General features: G+C 45.0%; 1 long non-coding RNA gene across 3 annotated transcripts in view; it reads right to left on the minus strand.

Annotated features, from left to right (window-relative positions):
- Window positions 1–17,666, minus strand: part of LOC149462064 (uncharacterized) — a 443,072-nt gene that overhangs the window by 361,061 nt on the left and 64,345 nt on the right. For all 3 annotated transcript variants that reach the window (XR_016312738.1, XR_016312736.1, XR_016312737.1), the window contains exon 2: window positions 5,150–5,357. This is a non-coding gene — a long non-coding RNA (uncharacterized LOC149462064). The remainder of the gene's footprint in view (window positions 1–5,149; window positions 5,358–17,666) is intronic.

Here is a 17,666-nt window from a genome sequence, read left to right on the forward strand (position 1 = left end):
TAGAAGTTGGTAGAAGTGATTATGTTTATTGATCCATTGTTTACTATTTGGGACACTATACCAAAGTTAATTACCAAAACCAGAATAATTATATGTTGCTTTTCTGTTGGTTCAAGTAAGGAAAAATATAATTGCATTTGTACTGCAGATATTGTAGGTCAGGCAGAAACAGTTTTAGGTGAGGGAACTAGATGTTACAAAGATACAAAGTCGGCCGATAAAAGTACAGAGCAGTTGATGTCAACGTTATGCTGCATTGTTGATGTACAATGGGTATTCTGCCATTATGATAATAAGGTATAAAAGTAATAAGATGTTCCCTAGTTTCTCATCACCTTTGTCTAAACTTAGTAACCTATACAGATATGTATAGAAAGGGGTTTTACTAAATAGTTGGTTACACGCAACTATATCTTGCCAGGTACTATAGCGCTGTGGGCCTGGTGGGAAGCTGTGATGTAATAGGGAGTAGATGTCACAGGGAGGATGTTTCCTCAAGTAACTTGGTTACTACTTACCATTGGCTTCCTATGGTTACTACTAGACAAGTAAAAGAATGTTTTCTTAAAAAAGTTCTGCGTATGTCAGGGACGACATAACAATTTGTGGGGGAGAGTGTAAGAGGTATAGAAAATAGGCAGCCCCATAAAATTAAAATACCTAATATAACAGTAATCTATCTTTGTCAATAGAAGATACTAGTGATTGCATTTTTATTGTACCATCACAAGAGGGCAGAACTACATCCTGTGATAATAGGAAGACACAGAAGTAGGAACTAAAAACCTAACACTTTGTTTCCTACAAGACAGTGATTACAGTGAACATATCCAGTCACATGTAATTAAGGGTTTTCTGTGTTTGTTACAGGTAAGCAGGAGGCTGTTTAACATGATAAATAGGACAAAATGACTTAACATGTACCCTGGTGATCAGTGAATGCCGCTGTTACTATTATGCAATCAGATTACTTGTAGCATAAATGTGAATATATATTGCAGCTATGTGATTTGGCGCTAAGATACAGGGAATGTGATTTTTCTATTGTAATACGCTATTGTTATGCAGAATAGGTCACTAGCATATCTGCAGAGGTCTAGATATTCAATATTGCGATTAAAGATGTTTATTAATGTATATGGAAATATTTAGTAATGTATATGGAAATATTTAGTAATGTATAGAGGACAGTGATTACAGTGAACATATCCAGTCACATGTAATTAAGGGTTTTCTGTGTTTGTTACAGCCATTCCTAATAAAACACTTCTGGTTTAACCCGACCCGTCCTTCGCACAGTTGAATTATTTACCGTATGTGCAACACATACAGTATGTGCGGTGGCTGGACATTACAGCCCACCTTTCTTGCTGCTGCATATATGCATTGCACTGCTGGCAAGAGCTTAAGTGCACCCCATTCTGTAGTCTGTTATTAAACTCTCTGCAATCTACTGATCAGACTAATGTGCTATGAACTGCTGGGCTAATCATTTTACTGGAGGGCTCCTGACACCTGAAAACCTTTCTGTTTCAGGGGTCCCTTCATGGTACAAAAGGTTGAGAAAGGCTGGTCTAACTATTTCCTTAAAGCATAAGTGCACTTTAAACATTTGTCCTTAATTACTTGGCCTGAAGAATGCCCTAATAAGTCCAATTCCTGTTTAGGTGATAACCAGGCATTTCAGACACAGAAATCTCCAGCCTGTGAGCAGTATGCACACTTTTTCTCTTCTTGCAGCAGCTGTTCTTGGCCACCAGTAGAGGGAAGCAGCGAGACAGACTTCACAGTCATCGGAAATACAAAATCCATCTCTTTTCTTGCTTTTGGCGCCCTCTGGGCACATATGCAGAGAAGATGTAAAAACACTGCAGATAGACTGAAGGCCGTGTTTGTCTGGTTGCCATTGGAGAGTTCTCCCCACTTCCTGTTTAGTAAAACATTGATATTTGCATAGGAATTGAGGAGAAATATCTAATTTGAAGACCCCCTGACATGACAAGGGTCCAATCCCTTCCCCAGTATATCCAAAACTAAGAAAAAAACTTCTGGATGGACATATGCTTTACGGCAGTTTTCCAATAGAAAAGCTTGAAAGTGATATTAAGCGCTCAGTCTTTTTAAGCACTTTCAGCAGCTGATTTAATCGCTCACACAGTATGCAACTTCTTTATGTTTTAATCTTTTTTTATGTTCCAGTGTAAGCTAGTGCCCCAGGTTTCCTGTTTCAGAGTGGCTCTTTTCTCTTTCAGCATCCTATGGAGCCACTCTTGCATTGAGTTGAGTCTCTCTACACTGTGTGCATCAATAGAAACACACAGCCCTGTAGCCTAGGATGACAAGGCACTCCCCTGATCCACCTTCCTCCTCCCCACTCTCTTATTCAAGCTAACAGGCTGGAGACTCCACTGTCCACTGTTAAAAATGCTCCTTTCCCCCCCAGCTATTCTGACTAACCCATGTAGGAAAGATATGTATACTTAGCTATTTCCAGGCCACTTTGATCTGGTCATGTGATCTTCCCTGGATCAGCCAGCAGAGGCTGCAGGGGAGAGAGAGCGCTCCAACAACAGCTAGTGATGCCTTGGAGTGGTGACATCACCCACAGGCTTCAAAAGCCCATCCATTGTCGGTGCTCCCTCCTCTCTTCTGCAGCTGTGCTGAGTCCATGTGACAATTAAGTATTCAAATCTTTCTTATACAGCTTAGTCAGAATAGGTGTTAGGAGGGAGCATTTTTAAGAGTAGGTTTTGCCTGGAATTCCACTTTAATTCTTTCCTGTGAAAACTGGAAGTTCAGGGAAGCAGCACTGAGAGAGCAGGAGCCAGACGCATTGAAAGTTGTAAACTGCAAGTGCTGGGTTATGAATTCTAACGAACGGTTTACTAGGGAAAGATTTCTTCATTGTGCCCAATGTGTTAAGCAAAAAAAAAGCTAAGGGTTGATTATTACTTTAACCTCCCTAGCGATATGATTATTTCAATATTTCTGTGCTCAAAGCTAGAACTTCAGTAGAAAATTTTAATTTCAGAAACATGAGTTTGATTTTCTAATCTTCAGTAATGTTCTTTCAATCGTAGTGATGCGAAAATTCTTCTATTCTTGTTTCTGCAGGTAGGGCAGACCAGTGAAATGAATGGGCTGCCTACACGCAGAACACAGGTCGCCATCATGGGAGCCAGTGCTTAAAGTGGACCTCCAGGCTCCCCCCCAAAAAATGAAAGTCAGCAGCTACAAATACTATTACCTGTCCAGGTATCCAGCGTTGTCCTCCCTTGAGCCGATTCTTCATTTGGCTTTGGGTGCAGGTGCCAGCATCTTCAGTAATCCGGACACCTGGGACACCAGACAGGTCCTACAAAACTACGGGGCCATTCACAAAGTACAGCGCTCCTCACGCATGCGCAGTGGGCACCCGGCTGTGAAGACACAAGCTGTCACAGCTGGGTGCCCACACTGAAGATGCCAGCGCCAGGGAGAAGACAGCCGGTGAAAGCAGGACACCGCTGGACCGAGGAGCAGGATCTTCTGCACAGTAGAGCCGAGCGGCCAGCCCGGTATTCTAACACGGCAGCGGCGACAGGGGGAACACCGGGCCAGCCGCTCCATAAGACTCACAGACATTTTCCCCCATTTTTTGGGGGGAAAAAGTGCGTCTTATGGAGCGAAAAATACTGTACATATGGGAATGTCGACGACATATTATTTTGAAAGGAAAAGTTCACCTTTTGACAAAAAATTATACTTTTTTTGCAAGTAAAAAAATGAGCATTTATTATACTTTGAACTAGGACCTTGGAAAGCATTACACCAGCGATCAACAGATCACAGGAGCCATGTAGGTCTCCTGCAGACTACCAGTGTGATCGCACATCCTGTATGGGCAAGCAGATCCAGCCTGGCAGGAAGACCCAATGTACCACCACAACGCTAACAGCACTGTGGTAGTTCATTGAGGACCAAAAGCTGACAGCCACTAAGACTGTTGGGACTTGTAGTACATGCTGGAAAAAGGGTGGTGAATTGCCCCAAAGAGGGAGAGAAGAGATCCTCCACCAACACCATACACAGCCTCTTACCAAAGAATAAGACCATAGGTCATGTGGTCCTACACAGCATATACAGACGGTCAATGGAAAGCAAGGACCATATATCTTCTCCTACAGGCCTTCTTTGAAGCTCAGTAAGCTCTGACATGACTCCATATTATTAGCTGCGCACGCAGTAAATGATGGAAGTGAAGTTTTCCACCTGTTAGCTAGGTGTCTCATCACACAGCTGAAGCAAAAGAATGTTACGTCACTTCCGCTTTCAAGGCAAACCATGTCGTCACTTTCACACCTGCAAATCATGTAGTGTTTCCATATTTTTGTCCAACTCCTGTAGTTCTGTATTTCATTTTTTTTAGGAGAACACACCCCATGCTTCCGCGTTCCTCGCTTAGGCACGAATGACATCCTCCCCACCCCACCTGAAGCCCCCTAGGATACCAACATCATGTGTCCCAAGTGGCTTTGGGGCAATGTACAATACGCTGTGCATGTGCAGTGGAGTGTCATCGGGAGCTGCTTGCTAGGACCTGGAAGAGAAAGCTGTCTCCAATGATGGCGGCACAAGGCCCTGTGGGTTCCGCTTTCAGCAGATTACTGCAGGGCAATGCTGCAGTTGATGGCTGGGTATGTTATTTAAGTTCACCCCAGCACACAAGGTAGGAGGGGGTTTACAGTAAAATTAAACCTGGGGGGGGTTAAGTTCCACTTTAACCTGTTGTCACCCAAATAACACATATTTGCAGCCGCAAGGGCGGGCTTTAACACCCACACATGTGCGTTGTTGGGCAGCCAATGTTTCTGTGCTGAGAACAAGCTCACTGCAAGCTCCCAGCACAGACACTGGGCTGTCAAAGACAGATCTCAGCCCTCACTAATAATCCATAGCCAGTGGAACGACTCCTGATCATGTGACCACTATGACAGCAAAACACAGTAGTCACATGATCAAAAATCTTCCCACCCCCCAGGCAGTCAAAACTTTGTACAAGGACACCGGAGTAGGCGGAAAAGGGTTAAAGGGACTACAGATGAGACATTTTTATGGTCATTTAGCTCGTGAGATAAACAATATAAAGCCAAAGACACAACAAACTGACCTTTTCTGCTAGCCAGCCCATGTGCCGAATTTCATGACTTCCAGAGATTCTGTTTTTTCTCAGCTGAGTTTGGACTTCGGCCATCACCTTGGGAAGAAGTTCCGTCACCGCCCCGTGAATTGCGTTGAACCAGGTCTGGGCCACCGCAGGATCTTTTCCTCGCAGCACCGCAGTATGCTTGGCATCAGGTGAATGCAGTTCTAGATGTCTGCAATACAGAACACATGCGTTTACAGCGGGAAATCCCAGGATCTTCTTATAATCCCCTGTTCATAGCTCTGGATTTTTAGGATATTTTGCCACACACAGTTGAATAAAAACTGTACATCTTTGGACTAATCTCCAGACAGATATAATAGACACAAATGAATGCAACTCTGTATTCATTAACCCCTTCTTCCCAGCCTTTTAAGAGATAGTAACACCGAAGCATCGTTACCTGCTTGTTCAGCTTCCGCACCATGTGATCACTGTGATTGGATGATTAGATAATTGGAAGCCCATCCTACCAGCTTCCAATTGTCAGCGACGGTACTGTCAGAGTGCTGGGGGCATGCTGCCAACACAAAACAGGTATGCGTATACGAGGAGGCACAGAATACGGCCAATCTCTGTGCTGCCACATATATACATACATCCGACAGGAAGGGCTTAATAAATCTTGAAATGTGTGTTTTTTAATGCCACTAGTGGAAGTGCCTGAAATTGATTTGGTATCAGCCTCTTACTATGCAGCAGCACTGGAAGAAGAAGGGGCAGAACCGAGAGCCAATCAGGTGTGCTGCATGCACATGTACCAACATAGAACATACTGATAGGAGAAGAGAGCAAAGAGATGACCTAATCAGTCTGCTGTTGTTGTTTCACCATCCAATCAGACGGTTGGGGGTGAACAGAGGACACCAATGTATTTCCTAACTGTAAGTAGTCTTGTCTGCTTGGCTGTGCTGTCTGGCAGAGCTGTGGAAATCCCAGCAATGGATGAACAGATATAAAAATCTTCTGACAGGAAAAACATTTCTCATATCTGTATTTAGAGTACAGCTTTCTAGGACTGTGAGTGTACTCCATGCACCTAGAGATGACAGTATCCACCCTAACTGCTTTAAGGAACAACATGTACTGTATATAATAACAAAATAAATCACATATAATAACCATGACAGTCTGCCTAAGGTGGCAACAAACAGGCCCCAGAAATAAAAACTGGGCACCTCATCTGTGGGAATACAAACAAACCAATGAGATGTAGATATGAGTGCGTTTTGTATGATTGTGCGCTCTTCTTTCTTCCTATTATGTACGTACCGGTCGGGTTTTAATAAAAAACATTTTTTTATGGCAGAACATTATTGCAGATCCCTTTGGCTTTTCTTTGGAGAGACACTGAATACTGAATTTGTGAGGAAGGTTTGTTTTCTGCCCGGTATATTGTGTCTCCTGGAGGTTGGACGTTCATATGGATATAGCCAGTGTTGCTGAAAGGGATATACCTCTATATATAATATATCTCTAAAAATCTGAGTAACGGGTCATTCCAGACAAAGTGTAGAAAAACAGCGTACTTTGATTAAAAAGTTCATTGGAGAGGAGAAAATATATAAAGAAGCGCAGAAACTGATAGGCTGCTCAGCTAAAATGATCTCAAATGCTGTAAAATGGAAACCAAAACGTGAAAGTAAACAGAAAACTGCCATTTGAATGGATCGAATAATAGCCAAAATGGCAAAGACACAGCCAATGATCAGCTCCAGGAAGATGAAAGAAGGTGTAAAGTTCCCTGTGAGGACTGTTACAATTAGAAGATGCCTACGTGAAGCCAAGATTTTTGCAAGAAGCCCCCGCAAGTCCCATTGTTGGAAAAATGACTGGTGAAGAGGTTACAATTTACCAAAGAACATATTGACTGGCAAAAGAGAAATGGCGCAACATTTTGTGGACTGATGAAAGCAAGATTGTTCTTTTTGGATCTGCTGCAGACAGTTTGTCAGACGACCCCCAAACACTGAATTCAAGCCACAGTACACTGTGAAGACAGTGAAGCATGGTGGTGCAAGCATCATGATATGGGGATATGTCTCATACTACGGTGTTGGGCCTATTTATCGCATACCAGGGATCATGGATCAGATTGAACATATCCAAATACTTCAACAAGTCATGTATTTTTTTTTGAACAGCCAAATATTCCTTTTTCTTCACTTTTTGGAAAGTAATAACAAATTTGAAACATTTTTCTTTTTGTTTTGATTTGGAATAGACTGTGCAGTACACTCGTGGAACATCTACAAACTACGGTACCTAAAAATCTCCACAGGTGACACTTTAAAAGCCTCTACAGGTTACTAGTTTAGAGTGATGCAGGAGGTCTGGTGCTGGAATTATTGTTCTTGTTCTGACCTTCGTGTTGATACCTCACATCTGTGGTGTGATCACCATTTACATATGTATGCTGGACTTAGGTATGTGTATGTATTTGCACATTAACACGGGGGGGGGGGTACTTTAAAACATTTGTTTAATAATTTATTTTATTTTAAACTTTTTTTTAACTTTTTTTAACTTTTTAACTTTTTTTTTTATAAATCAACTTTATTGCTGTCACAAGGGATGTACAACATCCCTTGTGACAGCATGGGCTATGACAGGTCCTCTTTATGGAGACATCTGGCTCTATAAAATCTCTCCTCTGGCCTCCAATGCAGCTGATCAGACACATATGGATCTGCTCAGTAGCTGGTCGGCAACTGCCCAGTAAACACAGAACCAAAATTGACAAAATCCTTGTCGCTTCCACTTTGTGATCCCACAGAGAGGGAGGAACTACATCAGCTCCTTTCTCTGTGTGTATTGAAGTCGGTGCTGCCAGTTGGAGCGGTCCCAGGATCCCCAATGGAATGAGAGAGCCCAGGAAAGGAATTGGTGGCGGGGGAGGGGGGCGGGCATCCCTCCTCCTGTAGAAGAGATCGCAGTCATAACTGAAGGCATTTTTTTATATATATATTTGGAAATGGTGGTCCAGGCATCCTGCAGCGACATGATAGCCAGCGTGGTGGGAAGAACCATTGTTTGAGATGAGGAAGAAGGCAGTCAACCCATCCAACCTGGTTGGCTGGAGAGCAGTAAAGCTGGCTATACACTAGTAGATTTTCAAACGTTCATCTGCAAATCCTTTGTACATGTGTTGACCGTGCGAACATCCGACTTCAAAATTTCTCTTCCTTTTAACACTCAGTTTTGGAACGAAATGTAATTTCCTGAACAAAATCCGCATTCTCTGTTAGAAGGTAATTTATTTAAAGCAACCTTCCATCCTGCTCCTTCGAATTTTCTCATCACTACATTTGAAAACAAACATTGATTTGAACCCACTACTCTTTGGAAATTCAAATCAACACCCAAAAAGAACATTTTCAAACGAACATCCTGGTGTATGGCCAGATGCATTCACCATCTCGTTTACGATGGTTTGCTTGGTGGTGAGCTCCACCAATAGCTATCGGTATTCCAAAGCAATGGATCATAGCACACATGGATGGAGCAATGTGCAATCCTACCAGACTGATTGCTGCTACAGGCTCCTTAAAGGGTTGGTTCACCTTTCCAGAAAAAATGAACAGAATGAGAAGGTGAACAAACACTTGAAGTAGTTACTCCATGCGGACCCATTTATTCCGGTGGTGGTCAACTTGCTTAATACGAAGAGCCTCAAGTGCAGTCCTTGACATTTTAAAAAGGCCACACTTAAAGAAGAACTCCGGGATAGGCATAAAAATCACCCATTAGTACACCACCCTACACAAAACACTAAACAGATAATAAAATGTTCAAAATCTTTACCATTTAGGAGAAAAGTCTAATTGAAATTTCATGACCTCATCTCTGTAATTCAAAAGATAACAGTATCTTCTGTACCAAGGAGGAGGAGTAACAGCCGGGATTACATCATATCCTCTCCTCTCTCTGCAGTAAAAGGAAACTACAGTTCCCATCAACCACAGGGAATTGTAATGAATGTGGGCGGGTACACTAGGCCTGCACATGTTAAATGTGTCTGAGAGTCTCGGTCTGCCCACCACTGCAAGTGGGGCTGAATTACATCACTGCTTCCTGGAGAAAGAACTACAGAAGGGATGTGCCAAGACCAGTGGCATAGCAGCCACCGCTCTTACAAACAGGAAACCAAGGAACATTAACGGTTTGACTTGAAAATGAAAAGATTATTTCACAGCAACTACTGAATGAACCAGAAGATGGAAGACATATTCAGTGAAGGTAGGAAATCAGCAAGGACATGTAATGAAGATTTTGGCCAGAGTTCTGCTTTAAGTAAAAGTGGGCTATGGATTTTAGCTGTAAGCTCCAAGGTCCTGTCTCAGGAATAGGCAAGGCCGCCATTTATTAATATGTGACAGGACCATGGAGGTCAAGCTGGTAAAATGACAAAGATTATTTAAAGACCTCTTGTTTTGTTGTCAGGGGGTGGCTGTGAGATGGTCAGAGACTGCAGACATGATAAAAAAGATGGTCAGAGACTGCAGACAAGATACAAGAGACGGTCAGAGAATGTGGACATGATACAAGAGATGACTAGAGACTGCGGACATGACACAAGAGATGGTCAGAGACTGTGGACATGATACAAGAGATGGTCAGTGACTGCGGACATGATACAAGAGATGGTCAGAGACTGTGGACATGATACAAGAGATGGTTAGAGACTGTGGACATCATACAAGAGATGATCAGAGACTGTGGACATCATACAAGAGATGATCAGAGACTGTGGACATCATACAAGAGATGGTCAGAGACTGTGGACATGATACAAGAGATGATCAGAGACTGTGGACATGATACAAGAGATGATCAGAGACTGTGGACATGATACAAGAAATGGTCAGAGACTGTGGACAGGATACAAGAGATGGTCAGAGACTGTGGACATGATACAAGAGATGATCAGAGACTGTGGACATGATACAAGAAATGGTCAGAGACTGTGGACAGGATACAAGAGATGGTCAGAGACTGTGGACATGATACAAGAAATGGTCAGAGACTGTGGACATGATACAAGAGATGGTCAGAGACTGTGGACATCATACAAGAGATGATCAGAGACTGTGGACATGATACAAGAAATGGTCAGAGACTGTGGACAGGATACAAGAGATGGTCAGAGACTGTGGATATGATACAAGAAATGGTCAGAGACTGTGGACATGATACAAGAGATGGTCAGAGACTGTGGACATCATACAAGAGATGCAGACTGCATTTTTGCAAATAAAACTTTAGCCCGAATTTAAAGTGAAGTTAACCTCTCTCTCTTAATCAACATTTCCTATTTTTAATCCTTTTACTGCTAGATAGATAGGAAGGTATATTCTATTTACTTGTGTTAAACTTTTTTGTTCACATTTCTTGAGTTGCTTCCGGTTTCTGGGCCATTATGATGTCATAGATCCCAGGAGTCTTCATGGGCATTTTTTTCCTTTCATCTGGAGGCGAGGAGTGGGGACTTTCTCACCCAAGCACATCCTCCTGTCTGCATGCCTGAGCTAACGGCAGATGGATTCCAGGAAGTAGAAGCTACATGAATCTTCTGCACTTATTCAAGATGGCCACAGCTGGAAATCTAAAAAGGTGTTTTTCAAAGTGATTTCTCAACAAAATAAAGCACGGAGACATAGATGGATGGGTAGATGGATAAAAATGGATGAAATCGCACTCTCAGTTTATGGTGCTCAGATACAGTTTAGTTCCACTTTAAAATTAGAATCCCTGATCTGCATAAAAGTTCAGAGTACTGAAGGCAACAGATCAGTAGAACAATCAGGTGACTTGCAATTTTAGAGAAACTCCGTACAACTTTCCTTTAATTATCATGAAAGTGAAAAGGATCCAGTCTACAATAAATAGCGTATTTCTCCAAATCCAATAATAGACTGTTTCTAACTAATTCCACGTCCCTCTGACCCCTCCCTCCTGCGATCTCTGAATTTCAGCGATATGACTTTCCTGCGTCTTCATATTAAAAAGAAATGGTCCAGGTAATCCCCGAGTTGTATGCATTCCCAGACCTCATCTGCCAGATGTCATTACAGTCTATGGGAGTTTTTACTGTGTCCCAGGTAATAGCTGTGATCCCAGATAGCTGCCGCCGAGCAGCTCCCATCACCAGCCTAGAGAACCGCAGAGAATTTCTCCCAATTGATTGCTAGAGAGCACGAATGGATCGGTATTTCGGGGCTTCAGACATAAGACCTACGGCGTTCTCTGATTAGTATGTTCGCTGCATCTGAGGACAGTTGTTGGTAACGGGGAGACACAAACGGACCGTCTCGTTCTCGGCGTGTCATGCACTTGGCCAGGCAGAAAAAAGCCTGAAATGTTTTCCAAATCCTTCACAGAGGCGCCTCCACATGAGGGCAAGTCAAGGTTGTCCATTTATTTGGGATCGGCGACATGCCGGCTTAATGGGAAGTCAGATCATCTGCCAGGTTATTGTGTCTCATTGACTTAAAAGGAATCCCCAGTTCTGATGAAAACTACCAACATACAAAGGTAATGCTGACTTCTTCACCACGGTCCGCCCTCTAAGCCGACACAGAAACAAACGCAAGATCCGCGTACTCCATGTAGGCCCTTTGCCCCATCATTAACCCTTACCAGCCGTGGGAGCTGGCCCTTTAACCTTTCCGCTGCCAGAGACATTTCTGCTTGTTTCTACACACATTTAAAACATCATTTTAGGCCTGAAGATTAGTTAAAACCCCCAAACTTCACACATTTTCTGAGAGCAGACACCCTGCAGAATAAAATGATGGCAGTTCCAATTTTGTATGTCACGTGTTATTTGTGCAATGGTTTATCAGGGGCACAATAACTAAAGTTAAAGTGGTTGTACAGGCTCAAGGTTTTGTACCTTTGTACATTGTATGCATGAAGGTAAAAAACCTACTGAGTGCAGCAATGCCCCCAGCCCCCCAATATTTACCTGATCCAGCAATGTGAATGACAACCTCACCTGTCCCAGGTCTCTGCCTCCTCATTGGCTGAGACAGCAAATGAGAGCCATCGGCTCCCGTTGCTGTCAATCACAGCTAGTCAGCCAATCAGGAGAGAGAGAGCTCAGGGCCAAGCGGCGGCTCCATATGTGAATGGACACAAGGAGCAGCGGGTGCCCCCATAGCAAAATGCTTGCTGTGGGGCCACCCAACAGAAACGAAGGGCCAGGAGAGCCTGCGGGGGACCCGGGAAGACGAGGACCCAGGCTGCTCTGTGTAAAACCACTGCACACAGTAGGTAAGTATAGAAATGTTTGTTATTTAAAGAAAAAAAATCAATGTTTAGAATCGCTTTAGGTTTCGGGCACACAAATGAAATCTACCCCATGTGACAAACTCTGTGTGACAGCTTCTCTGTAATGTGGAACTGCGCTGCATCTAAGCACCACAAATCAAGAATGCTATTTAACCCATTGTTAATATTCAAAGCAAACTCCCCCATCCATCCATGTCTCCATGACTTATTTTGCTGAGAATTCATTTTGAACCCCCCCCCCCCCCCCCCCGCATTTCTTGCTGTGACCCTCTTGAGTAAGGGCAGATGATTCACGCAGCATTTACTTCCTGAAATGCATCTGCCCTTAGCTCAGGCAAAAATAGTCAGATTAAAAATAGTCCATGTTGATTGAGAGAGTGAAGTTCCACTTTAACCACTTGCCACCCCGGCCAATTCTGACATTTCTCTCATGGAAAAATCACAATTGTTTTGTGGTAAAGGTGGAGGAGGCGTCGGGAGGGGGGAGGGGACACCCTTCTGCCACCTCTAAAAGTAATCCAGCTGCTAGGATTACTTTTGCATAGAAGGGAATTGTTGGCTCTGCAGCTGCAGAGATGACAGAGATATCACCCTTCCCAATGAAGGGCGTACAAGTGCATCCTATGGATGGGAAACGCTGGATGGAATATCAGAGGCCTTTTACACCCCTGATGTCTCACCTGCCTTCCAATGAAGCTGACAGAACACAAGGGGGTGGAGCAGACACAGTTTCGGGGGTCACCTTGTACGGCCATCCAATCACCTTCATCAGAAAGCTGACAGACGGCTTGTCAAGTGTACACACACTGGGGTTGATTTACTAAAGGCAAATAGACTGTGCACTTTGCAGTTGCTCTAGAGCTTAGTAAATGAGGTAAAGCTCTACCTTGCCAAGAATACCCAATCATGTGCAAGGAAAATAAATAAATAAAGCAATTTTGCTTGCACATGATTGGATGATGGAAGTCAGCAGAGCTTCTGCTCATTTACTAAGCTCTGAAACAATTGCACTTGCAGAGTGCTCAGTCTATTTGCCTTTAGTAAATCCAGCCCACTGTGTGTAGGGATGCACTGAAATTTCAAACATAATCGGCTGAAAAAAGGCTTACAGAAAAAAGTGAGCCGATACAGGTGCCGATTATTACAGCCGGAGGGGTTGGGGGGGCTGTGTGTACTGCACATGGGGGAGGGGGCAGGAGAGGGGGTAAGCAGTGTATACAGTGAGGATGCAGTGTACACACACAGGCTCCCTCACTTGCTGCTGATAAATATCATTGCCGGTTTTTAAAAGCAATTACCGACTTTTTTTTTTCACTTTAAACACTTCCCGACCGGCTGTTGTATATAAATGGCCAGACGGTGGCAGTGCAGGGTCGGGTGGTAGTTTATAAATGGCCTCCCCGCACCCTGCTTGTGTGCGCTCCCCGGGAGCGCACAGCACCACGATCCGGTGCCCACTGAGTCCTCCGGATGCAGCAGAACACCGATCGTTGTACGGGACCTCTGTACGAGGTCCCGATCATGTGATCACTGATTGGCCAATCAGTGATCACATGCAAAGTAGTAAGCAAGATGTCACTTGTGACATCATTGCTTACTACGTGTGAAATCTGTGAATGACCACAGAGGTCACATGGTACAGAGCTATTCACAACAGCCTTGTACCATGTGACCAGCTGTGACCAATCACAGCTCACTCAGTAGCTCTCAATGGTTGCAAGAATGCAGCCAGAGAGAAGGAGAAATGATTGCTTTTACACCCATATAGGATGTAAAAGCAATCAGTGTAAAAAAAAAAAATCTTCATCACCCCCCAAAAGTAGTACAGTGTCACCATGGTGACACTGTACTGCTAGGGTGACAGTATGCTATGGTGACAAAAAAAAAAAAAAAAATAATAATATAAAAAAATTAAAATGTAAAAGAAATGTTTAAAAATTATAATTTTTGGTTATAAACTAATTTGGCTTAATTTTTTTTTTTAAGAAAAAGATAACGGAATAAATTTTGGCCAAGATTTATGATGAAATTTATTTATTTGCAAAATTTTATAAGAAAAACACTTTTTTCAAAATTTGTGGACATTTTCATTTACATAGCAAAAAAAATTAAAATCCCAGCGATGAATAAATACCAACAAAATAAAGCTTTATCTGTCTCAAAAAAATGGTAAAAAATTAATATGGGTACAGTGTTGCATGACCGCACAATTGTCATTCAAAGTGTGATAGCGCTGAAAGCTGGAAATTGCCCTGGACAGGAAGGGGGTGAAAGTGTCCGGACTGGAAGTGGTTAAAGCTCCGAGAAGGAGCGCTCAGCTGCTAAAGTAAAGAGGTGGGGTTACTGAGTGACATCACTTAATGACCCCACCCCTTTGTTTATTTTAGTGGCGGGGCGAATGACAGCTCCTCCTCCGATCTATAAAGTGGAAAAAAAAAAAAAGTCAGCAGGTGCATTTATAAACCGGCAATGACAGTTAGTGGCAGCAAGTGAGGGAGCCTGTCTGTAAACACTGCTACTGCCTACCCCCTCCTTGCACATACTGCCGCCCCCCCCCCCCCACAAAGAAGACCTGCCACTTATATGCTATCATGTGGGGGACTATTGGTCTCTATGTGATAGCAATTAAATCATAAGTTATAAATCATTAAAAGTATAAAAAGAAATAAATAATAATATGAGCCCCCCCCACCCCCACATACACAGACATTTTGGTTTCAGTTTTCGGCCAAGTGCATCCTGAAGTTTCGGCACCAGAATTCTCATTTTGGCTCACCTCTAATATAAACTCCCCCCCCCCCCCCAATGTTTGATATACAATGGCGGCAGGAAAAGGGTTAACACTTAGAAACAGCAGAGTTCTAACATGGGCTCCACATGCCTGATGATGGGTCCTGCGAGGATCCGAAGCACTGCTACTATCATGGTAATGTGATCACTGAATAAAGCTTCGGACCGGTTCTGGAGATCCATGGTGTGCTGGTCATATACTTCCCACTTTGAATGTCTTCGGTTCCCAGCTGATGGTCGCTGCAGCGCTCACTGCCATTCACAGCCACTCCTCAGGAACGTGTGCATTGGGAAGATGATGCCGGAATTCATGTTGCCAGTAACAGTCCATGCCCACTTTATGTGAACATTGTGATGTGGATGACAGTCCATTCATGTGAATGAGCCCCCCGTCTGTTGACACTCTCCATCCCTACACCCCCCCTTGTCTTAGCAGTCGCTGCACAAACACCACCCCTGCACTCCTCAGTCGTCTCGGGGCACACGCTCCTGTAGTCCTCGTACTCTCCACCGACTGTTCCTGCATCTGCTCTCTTATCAGCACCCTTCTCTCCGCACCCACTGCACCCGCACCACCCCTTTCTAAGCACCACACTCACCATTTCTGCAGCCCACCTTCTTTCACCACCCACCGGGCCTGCACCCCATGCCTGCACCCCATGCCTGCACTCCATGCATGCACCCCAAGCCTGTACCCCATGCCTGCACCCCATGCCCGCACCCCATACCCGCACCCCAAGCCTGCACCCCATGCCTGCACCCCAAGCCTGCACCCCATGCCTGCCCCCCATGCCCGCACCCTATGACCGCACCCCATGCCTGCACTCCATACCCGCACCCCAAGCCTGCAAATCATGCCCGCACCCCATGCCCAAACCCCATACCTGCACTCCATGCCCGCCCTCCATGCCTGCACCCCATGCCTGCACTCCTTCCTCTTACACTGCCTCTCAGCACTGCATCTTCTTCTCCCCACCCCCCCTACACTCCTCCATCTCACCCCTCTATCACTACTACACCCATCCAGACCCCCTTTACCCACACCCAATGCTTATAGCCCCCACCATTGTGCCTGCACCCCTCCCCCCACAGAAAGCACACCTATTTCCATAACACCATTGTGCCTGCACCCTGCCCACCCTTGCAGACAGCACACCTGCCCCCCTAACACCATTATGCCTGCACCCCCCCCCCCCGTGCAGACAGCACACCTGCTCCCCTAACACCATTATGCCTGCACCCCCCCCCCTGCAGACAGCACATCTGCTCCCCTAAGACCATTACGCTTGCACCCCCCCCCCCCCGCAGACAGCACACCTGCCCCCTAACACCATTACGCCTGCACCCCCCCCCCGCAGACAGCACACCTGCACCTCTAACACCATTATGCCTGCACCCCCCCCCCTGCAGAGACAGCACATCTGCTCCCCTACACCATTATGCCTACACCCCCCCCCCCCCTGCAGAGACAGCACACCTACCCCCCTAACACCATTATGCCTGCACCCCCCCCCCCCCCCCGCAGACAGCACATCTGCTCCCCTACACCATTATGCCTACACCCCCCGCCCCCTGCAGAGACAGCACATCTGCTCCCCTACACCATTATGCCTACACCCCCCCCCCCCCCCGCAGACAGCACACCTGCCCCCCTAACACCATTATGCCTGCACCTCCGCCCCCCTCCCGCAGACAGCACACCTGCTCCCCTAACACCATGATGCCTGCACCCCCCGCAGACAGCACACCTGCCCCCCTAACACCATGATGCCTGCACACCCCGCAGACAGCACACCTGCCCCCCTAACACCATTATGCCTGCACCCCCTTCTCTCCAACTGACCCCCAGCCCTTCACTGTCAGCATTGCAACTGCAGGCTCCTCTTCACCTTTCAGCACCATTCCTACACCCCCTGCTTTACCCTCCATGCCAGTACCCTCCTCTCATAACTCACCCTCCTCCCCTCTGTTACTCCATGCCTGCACAAAGCACAGACCCCACAACACTGTGCCTGTACTTTACTACTGTTCAGGAACGTCCAATCAGAACAGCGATGATCCCACCTGGCCAATTATGTGCAGTGATCGGGGGGGAAGCGGTTAAAGAATTTTGATGCACAAACACTATATAATACCCACATTTTTGGTAAAATATAAAATCTGGTGTTGCACCAAGTAATAGATAAAAACCCGTCACGCTTTATAATTGCGCACGATTATGGAATGGCGCCAAACTACGTGATTTACAAATCTTTATAGGTGACACTTTATAAGCCGTTCCAGGTTACCAGTTTAGAGTTACAGAGGAGGTCAGGTGATAGAATTATTGCTCTCGCTCCGACATTCACGGCGATACCTCACATGTGTGGTGTGATCACCGGTCATGTATGTGTATGAC

This window comes from Staurois parvus, unplaced genomic scaffold (assembly GCF_062004578.1).
Source record: "Staurois parvus isolate SC_StPar_1 unplaced genomic scaffold, SC_StPar_1.0 ptg000187l, whole genome shotgun sequence".
Classification (NCBI taxonomy): domain Eukaryota; kingdom Metazoa; phylum Chordata; class Amphibia; order Anura; family Ranidae; genus Staurois; species Staurois parvus.